A 9,706-nucleotide genomic window follows, 5' to 3' on the forward strand; every position below is an offset into this window, starting at 1 on the left:
GAACGGGGATGGGGGGCAGTGGGCCTAGGTGAGGTGCTCTTTAATAGGGTCAGTGCAGACCCGATGGGCCGAATGGCCTCCTTCTGCACGTAGGGATTCTATGTTGGCCTTGCCCAGTGGCACCCAGATCCCATGAAAGAGTAAAAGAAAATCTCTCTCTATCATGACAATTATATTGCAATGAATTGTGCACAGCACACTCTGAATATTAGGAGTGCTGCCCACCAGTGACAGGCACAATAGCCAAACCTGAGAGGTCTGATGAGTGGTCCCATTTGGCCCCAAAGTCAAGCCTGCACATTGTAGAAGCCAGGTATTATAGATTCCTATAACATGCAGGACAGCCTCAAATAATTCCGCATGATCCCAACAGAAGGTTCAGGACAGGATGCTCTGCATAAAATGCATATCTCAATTTAGTAGCAGTGCAAAAAATTAATTTCAAGGCAACTTTGATTTGTTTTGGGCAGGGAAATATCAATCTTTGTTTTCGGCCTAATTGACAATAAATTGGCAACACAAGCTGTGAGTTTTATATTTTAAAAACCTTGACAAGCACTTTGAGCAGCACAGAAGGGAAGGTGATGTGGGTGGAACCCATCTCACCATTACCACGCCACAGTGATCCAATTAAAACACCCCCGACTGGGAGGAAGTGTAATAATTGGAATTATATCAAATGGGACGATCGACTGACACAGATCCCTTGTATTTCCATTCTGTGTGAGCATAAAAGGATGGAAGAAAAATTTGATTTGAGATGCACAAACCTACCTTGTTATCCCTTGCCTTTATATAGCGCCTTTTCATGGCTTCATGCTGTCCCCAGCGGCTCAGCAGCTGATTAAATAGTCTTGAGAAGCAGCAACTTGCTGTGTGGAATACGTGGCAACCAATGTTTGCACGACAATGTTCCAGAGATAGCAACAGCAGTTACAGTTTGGTCAGCAGAATATCGAGGATGCTGGATTGTAAAACGAGTGCAGGCAAGGCTGGAGATACACCATTATAGTTTGGTGTTGAGGTTGGCAAGCCAGGTGAAGGGCAGACAGCAACTTTCACGTGGTCCTCCTGTTAAAGTAGGCTTTCCGACCTGAAGTGCTGCACTAACTTAGCACTGCTGCCTCACAGCGGCAGTGGCCCGGGTTCGATTCTGACCTTGGGTGGCTGCCTGTGTGGAATTTGTACGTTCTGCCCATGTCTGTGTGGGTTTACTCCGGTTTCCCCCCACAGTACAAAAGATGTGCAGGTTAGGTGGATTGACCATGATAGATTGCCACTTAGTGTCCAGAGATGTGCAGATTAGGTGGGGTTATGGGATAGGGCGAATAGGGCCCAGGTAGGGTGCACTTTCAGAGGGTCGGTACAGATTGATGGGCCGAATGTCCTCCTTTGGCATTAAGGGTTTTGTAGTTCTATTGCTGACAAGAAGACAATAGAACCCCGTACACCCCAGGTTCCTGGTCCAAGCAGTAATAACGCACCGGAAAAAGGATTGTCTCAGCAACAGGATAATGAGTGAATACTCTGTTTTTTAGTGATGTTAGTTGTGGCATAATTATTGATCAGGACATCAGCAAGAATTCCCCAGTTTTACAAAATAATGCAATGGATAGGGTTAGTTTATTGTCCCATGTACCAAGTGTGGTGAATGTATAATTACTGATAATTCACCAGTGCACTGTGTTATGTTATTAACCCTGTGGGCTCTACCTATAGGCCATTGTGTGGCTTCACTCACAGGGGATATGTTGGGGCATGTATGGGCTCCGCCCATGGCTCCACCCCCTTTACAGGAAGTATAAGAGCTGCTGACCCGCTTTCAGTGTTGTACCGGTCACAGGCAGGCTCAGTTCTAAGCTGATTAAAACCACAATTTATTTCTCCACGTGTCTTCAGATGAATTGATGGTTGCATCAATTTAATCAGCTTCAAATACTACTATGGAATCAGCCCTCAAACCTGACAGATTGGAACTCGATCCACAGGCCTAGAGGCGAAAGAATTTTTTTCACATCGGCTTCGATGCTTCAAGGCCTATCTCGCCGTGTCATCTACGCCATCCGTCACTGACGAACAGAAGCTGAGCCTCTTCCATGCGCGGGTGAGCCATCACATTTCTGTCCAGCTCGACAAAGCCGCTTCCTATACAGAGGCCTTTGCACAACTCGGATGCCTCTATGTGTGGCCTGTGAACGAGGTACACACGCAACACGTGTTCACCACTCGCCGCAAGCGCCCCGGGGAGTCGCTAGATGATTACCTATGCGACCTCAAAGCCTTCGCGCGCAACTGTAACTACCAGGCCGTTACAGCCACTCAACAAATGGAGCTCGCCGTCTGAGACGTTTGCGTGGCGGGAGTCCGATCGAACTATGTGAGACAGCGCCTGCTCGAAAAAGGGGCCCAGGACCTGGAAGACACGGTAAAACTGGCTACCTCTCTGGAGGCCGCTTTTCAGAGCCTTACTGCGTTCCCGGCCGATCACACGACCCCCTCGCGGGCCCCCGACCCGAGACTACCCCAGGCCTGTGCCGCACGGCCGCCCGCCCATCATGGGGGGCTACCCTGTTACTTTTGCGGCCAGTCCCAACACCCCCGACTGCACTGCCCGGCCCGCAACGCGAACTGCAGCAGCTGTGGGCGAAAAGGACACTTCGCCAAGGTCTGCCTGGCCAGGTCTAAGAACTCGAATTCACAGACCCGATCCACAGACTCACAGGCCCGCAGACCCCGCAAGGTGGCAGCGTGTCTGCCGACTCCGCCTCCGCATAACATGATCTACTCATGGGGGCCGCCATCTTGGCCATCCTCCCCCATGCGGCCGGCCACGTGCGATCCATGGGGGCCGCCATCTTAGACGTCATCTTCCTCACCGCCCGCCACGCTCGACCAACAGGGGCCGCCATCTGCTACGCCGCTCGACGCGTACAACCTACACGGACAGCCATCACGGGGCTGCCCCAGCACCTCTGCTCACGCCGCCGGCTACCCACACCTCAGCGTGGTCACCCTGGACCAGTTGCGACCTAAGCACCTCCGGAGCTCCATGATGGCCGTCCAGGTTAACGGGTACGAGACACCTTGCCTTTTCAACTCCGGGAGCACAGAGGGCTTCATTCACCCGGACATGGTAAGACGCTGCTCGCTCCCAATATTCCCGACGCAACAAACCATATCCCTCGCCTCTGGTTCGCACTCGGTGCAAATCCAAGGGTGCACTACTGCAACCCTAGCGATACAGGGCACTGAGTATGCTAATTTTCAACTATATGTGCACCCAGACCTCTGCGCTCCTCTCCTTTTCGGACTCGACTTCCAGTGCAACCTCAGTACCTAACTCTTAAGTTCGGGGGGCCCCTGCCCCCATTCACCATATGCAGCCTCGCGACCCTAAAAATCGACCCCACCCCCCTCTTCGCAAACATCAACGCCGATTGCAAGCCAGTAGCCACCAGATGCAGGCGGTATAGTATGCAGGACAGGACATTCATTAGGTCCAAGGTCCAGCGTCTCTTGCGGGAGGGGGTCATAGAGGCCAGTAATAGCCCCTGGAGAGCTCAGGTGGTGGTCGTCAAGACCGGGGAAAAGTTCCGGATGGTGGTTGATTACAGCCCGACCATTAACCGGTTTACGCAACTCGATGCGTACCCCCTTCCCCGGATTGCAGACATGGTAAATCAGATCGCGCACTACCACGTGTTCTCGACGATGGATCTGAAGTCTGCATACCACCAGCTCCCAATCTGCCCGGAGGACCGCCACTACACGGCGTTTGAGGCAGATAGCCGCCTTTTCCATTTCCTCTTTGGCGTCACAAACGGGGTTTCGGTGTTCCAATGAGCGATGGACTGAATGGTGGACCAGTACGAGTTGTGGGCCACGCTTCCGTACTTGGACAATGTCACCATCTGCGGCCATGATCAGCAGGACCACGACGCCAGGATATCAGGATATCAGCAAGAATTCCCCAGTTTTACAAAATAATGCAATGGATGGGGTTAGTTTATTGTCCCATGTACCAAGTGTGGTGAATGTATAATTACTGATAATTCACCAGTGCACTGTGTTATGTTATTAACCCTGTGGGCTCTACCTATAGGCCATTGTGTGGCTTCACCCACAGGGGATATGTTGGGGTATGTATAGGCTCCACCCATGGCTCCACCCCTTTAGAGGAAGCATAAGAGCTGCTGACCTGAGGGGCCGTCTTCAGTGTTGTACCGGTCACAGGCAGGCTCAGTTCTAAGCTGATTAAAACCACGGTTTACTTCTCCACGTGTCTTCGAGTGAATTGATGGTCGCATCACCAAGGTACAGTGAAAAATATTGTTCTGAATACAGTCCGGATAGATCATCCCATACATGAAAAAAAAATAGGGCATACGTAAATACGTAATATAAATACATAGACACAGGCAACGGGTGAGCATTGGGAGTGCAGTACTACTCAGTCGAGAAAGATGTGTGAAGAGATCGGATCAGTCCCTAAGAGGGTCGTTCAGGAATCTTGTAACAGCGGGGACAAAGTTGTTTTTGAACCTGTTTGTGCGTGTTCTCAGACTTTTGTATCTCCTGCCCGATGGAAGAAGTTGGAAGAGTGAGTAAGCCGCGTAGGAGGGGTCTTTGATTATGTTGCGCGCTTTCCCCAGGCAGTAGGATGTGTAGACAGAGTCAATGGATTGGAGACGGTTTCACGTGATGGACTGGGTGGTGTTCATGACTCTCTGTTGCTTCTTCCGGTCTTGGGCCGAGCAGTTGCCATACCAGGCTGTGATGCAGTCCGATAGGATGCTTTCTATGGTGCACCTGTAAATGTTGGTAAGAGTTAATGTGGACATGCTGAATTTCCTTAGTTTCCTGAGGAAGTATAGGCGCTGTTGTGCTTTCCTGGTCATAGCGTCGACGTGGGTGGACCAGGACAGATTATTGGTAATGTGCACATCGAGGAATTTGAAGCTGTCAATTGTCTCCACCTCAGAACCATTGATGCAGACAGGAGTGTGTACAGTACTTTGCTTCCTGAGGTCAATGACCAGGGGTGGGATTCTCCGACCCCCCCGCCGGGTCGGAGAATCGCAGGGGGGCGGCATGAATCCCACCCCCGCCAGCTGCCGAATCTCCGGCACCGGGGACTTGGTGGGGGCAGGAACCATGCCGCGCCAGTCTTGCCGCGGAGGCCCTTCAGCACCAGTTGGCGTGGCGCCAAGCCCCTTCCCCGCCGGCCGGCGCGGCGCAAACCACTCTGGGGCCGGCCTAGCACCTGAAGGTGCGGCGGATTCCGCACCTTTGGAGCTGCCCGACGCCAGAGTGGTTCACGCCACTCCGTCCCGCCGGGACCCCCCGCCCCGCCGGCTAGGGGAGAATCCCGCCCCAGCTCTTTAGCTTTGCTGACATTGAGGGAGAGAATGGGACCTTTAATGTTCACCTAGGGTTGCCAACTGTGATTAAATGTATTCCTGGAAGTTTCATCACATGACTTGTCCCCGCCCCCACTGCATGCCAGCCATCAGTCAGCCAACACATCCATCTTTGTGACACTGCCTTCCTACACCAATTGAATGTGGGCTGGTTTATCTCACTTGGTTAGACAGCTGGTTTACGATGCAGAGTAAGGCCAGCAGCGCAGATTCAATTCTGGTACTGACTGAGGTTATTCATGATGCTTGCCGTCGGCCAAACAGCCTTTGTTCCCATTTTCAATATTTTTACAGCTGATGAAGAGAATTGTTCAAAGAAAATTAGGAAAAAGAAACTGTCCAGAAACAGCGACATGGGCGCAAAACCCCTGGAGAGGCCAAAAACCTTCTCACCGGTGGTATGTCGCGACATGATCGGCTGGAGCCAGCTCAGGTAAATCCGTGGCATGAGCATCATATGTGGCCTTCTGTTGGGCCCGGGACTGCTGCACTTTTTGTAGTACCGTGAGGTGGTCAAGGTCTGGAACATGGATGGCTGGAACTGTGGTCCTCAGAGTGCGATTCATGAGCATCTGCACTGGAGACAACCCCGTGGACAGTGGGGTTGCCCTGTATGCCAGCATTGCCAGGTTGAAGTCGGAACCTGAGTCTGCAGCTTTGTACAGCAACCGCTTGACAATATGGACCCCTTTCTCGGCCTTCCCGTTTGATTGTGGGTAGTGGGGACTGGAGGAAATGTGACGGAAGATGTAGGACTGTGCAAAATCAGATCATTCGTGGATGTAAAAGTTGTTGCTCATTACCGTGAGCGGTATCCCGTGCCTGGCAAACGTTCCTTTGCAGACTTTGATGACCGTCTTCGACATGAGGTCGGACTGTTTCACCACTTCTGGGTAACTGGAGATGTAGTCGACCAGGAGTACGTAGTCACGCCCCTTGGCGTGAAAAAGGTCTACACCTACATTGGACCACGGAGAGATCACGACTTTGTGCTGTTGCAGTGTTTCCTTGGGTTGAGCCGGTTGAAACTTCTGACAGGTGGGGCAGTTGAGGACTGTGTCGGCAATGTCCTGGCTGATGCCCGGCCAGTAAACTGCTTCCCGAGCTCTGCGTCGGCATTTATCGACCCCAAGGTGACCCTCATGGACTTGACCCTGCACCATAGCCTGCATGCTTTGAGGAATAACGATCCTGTCGAGTTTCAGAAGGATTCCCTCCACAACCGTCAGCTCGTCTTTAACATTAAAGAATTGGGGACATTGTCCCTTCTGCCAGCCATGGGTAAGGTGCTGCATCACGCGCTGCAGTAAAGGATCCTTGGCCGTTTCCTCACAAATTTGGACCACCCGTTCGTCAGAGGCTGGGAGGTTGGTGGCACACAATTGCACTTGCGCTTCTATGTGGCGGATGAAGTCACCTTGTTCACATGGTGTGGTGATGGACCGGGACAGGGCATCAGCAATGATCAGCTCTTTGCCTGGCGTGTAGACAAGTTCAAAGTCATAGCGGCGGAATCGAAGAAGAACTCGCTGTAACCGAGTTGTCATGTCATTTAAATCCTTCTGGATTATGTGGACTAAAGGGCTGTGGTCCGTTTCCACCGTGAATTTCGGCAGGCCGTAAACGTAGTCATGAAACTTGACTATTCCTGTTAGGAGACCCAGACACTCCTTTTCGATCTGGACATACCTTTGCTCAGTGAGCGTCATGGCCCTGGAGGCATATGCCACTGGAGCCCAGGACGAGGAGTCATCTCGCTGGAGGAGCACCGCCCCAATGCCGTCCTGGCTTGCATCAGTTGACATCTTGGTTTCCTTGGTTGGGTCGAAGAATGCTAGAACTGGGACTGTGGTGAGCTTTGCCTTCAGCTCACGCCATTCCTCTTCATGTGTGGGCAGCCACTGGAATTCCGTTGACTTCTTGACGAGATGGCGGAGGGCCGTGGTGTGGGATGCCATATTGGGAATGAATTTCCCGAGAAAGTTGACCATCCCGAGGAAGCGGAGGACCGCCTTCTTGTCCTCCGGGGTCTTCATGGCGTTGATCGTCAAGACCTTGTCAGCGTCTGGCCGCACACCCTGCCGCGAGATGTGGTAGCCTAGAAACTTTATATCAGATTGACCAAATGAGCACTTGGCCCTGTTGAGCTGGAGACCATGTTCATGAATTCACTGGAAGACCTGCTTGTGTTCCTGGGGCGTTGTGGACCAGGTGATCACGTCGTCCACCCACGTATACTCGTACTCCCTCGATGCCCTCCATCATCTGTTCCATGATGCGATGAAACACTTTGGAGACAGATATGATACCGAAAGGCATGCGGTTGTAACAGTAGCGACTGAACCTGGTGTTGAACGTGCACAGCTTGCGACTGGACGCGTCCAGCTGTATTTGCCAAAAACCCCGGGAGGCGTCCAGCTTAGTGAAGAATTTGACATGAGCCATCTCACTGGATAACTCTTCACGTTTCGGGATCGGGTAATGCTCCCGCATGATGTTGCGGTTTAGATCTTTGGGATCAATGCAAATGCAGAGCTCCCCTGATGGCTTCTTTACGCAGACCATGGAGCTGACCCAGTCTGTTGGATCCGTGACCTTCGAGATGATGCCCTGGTCTTGGAGGTCCTGTAGTTGCTTTTTCAGACGATCCTTGAGGGGCGCCGGCACCCGGCGTGGTGCATGGATTACAGGGGTGGCGTTCGGCTTGAGCAGTATTTTGTATCGGTACGGGAGCACAAGGGCAGCACGGTAGCATTGTGGATAGCACAATTGCTTCACAGCTCCAGGGTCCCAGGTTCGATTCCGGCTTGGGTCACTGTCTGTGCGGAGTCTGCACATCCTCCCCGTGTGTGCGTGGGTTTCCTCTGGGTGCTCCGGTTTCCTCCCACAGTCCAAAGATGTGCAGGTTAGGTGGATTGGCCATGATAAATTGCCCTTAGTGTCCAAAATTGCCCTTAGTGTTAGGTGGGGTTACTGGGTTATGGGGATAGGGTGGAGGTGTTGACCTTGGGTAGGGTGCTCTTTCCAAGAGCCGGTGCAGACTCGATGGGCCGAATGGCCTCCTTCTGCACTGTAAATTCTATGATCTATGATTATTCCATCGAATACACTGTGGTACTGCATGATAATGTCGTCTATGTCGGCTTGCAAATTTCCATCGGGCGAGGCCGTCGCCGGTGACGGTGTCATGGTGTGGACTCGCTGAACCAGGTTCAGGAGCTTGCAGGCGCGAGCACCGGGCAGGGACGCCCTGTCAGGCCTGATGATTTCAAATCGTAACGTTGCCTTGATCGCTTTGTTGGATACTCCTAGTTGACAGGAGCCACTGGCAGCTATAGCATTGCCATTGTAGTCAAGGAGCTGGCAGGCCGGTGGACGAATGCTTGGTCGGGCCTGGATAGTGTCGAGGTCGGATTGCGAGATGAGGTTCGCAGACGTGCCGGTGTCCAGTTTAAATTGGATGCGAGCCTGGTTAACTGTGAGGACAGCACACCACTCATCGTCGGGATCCACACTGAGGATCGAGAAGCGTTGCGCAGGTGTGGTGGAGGCCAGCTCATGTGTGGTTATGATGCCCACCCGATATGGAGACTTGAGGCAGTCAGCATCAGGATCCGTTGGGCTGTCGGGATCAGAATCTGGCATGCCTTGTTGTATAGAGCAGATACTTCTGCGCCGCTGCTGGGATCGCTGGCTGCTGAGCGGTGGAGCGGATCTATAGCGGGCTGCGTAGTGGCCAAGCTTGCCACACTGGAGACATCGGCGACCTTTTGCCGGACATTCCAACATTAAGTGGGCAGAGCCACAATTCGGACACGTCATGACGCTGAGGTCAGCGCGATCCGTGCGCCATCGCGCATGCGCAGTGCGGTCGGCCGACGTACGCACCTGCGTAGTCGGGTTTTCGGTCTCGTCATCCACTCGGTCATGGCGCACATACGCAGGGATCCGAGAAAAGCGCTCGAAACGGCCACTCGCCTCGATGCTCAGGCCCTGCATCTGTGCAATGGCCTGCACCCTTTCTGCCCCGTGGGAGGCCAGCTTTGCAGTTTCTGCTGCCCTGATGTGGGAGTAACGATTCTTGGCATGCTCAGGGACAATGCACGTCTCAATAGCGACAGAGAGGGTCAACTGTTTGATTTTAAGGAGCTGCTGCTGCAGGGAGTCGGAGTGGACCCAGAAAATGATCTGATCCCCGATCATGGAATCAGCCGTCGAGTCATAGTTACATGACTGCGCTAGGATGCAGAGATGGGTCAAGAAGGATTGAAAAGGTTCATCCTTAC

The sequence above is a fragment of the Scyliorhinus torazame genome, chromosome 1 (assembly GCF_047496885.1).
Source record: "Scyliorhinus torazame isolate Kashiwa2021f chromosome 1, sScyTor2.1, whole genome shotgun sequence".
In the NCBI taxonomy this organism is placed as follows: domain Eukaryota; kingdom Metazoa; phylum Chordata; class Chondrichthyes; order Carcharhiniformes; family Scyliorhinidae; genus Scyliorhinus; species Scyliorhinus torazame.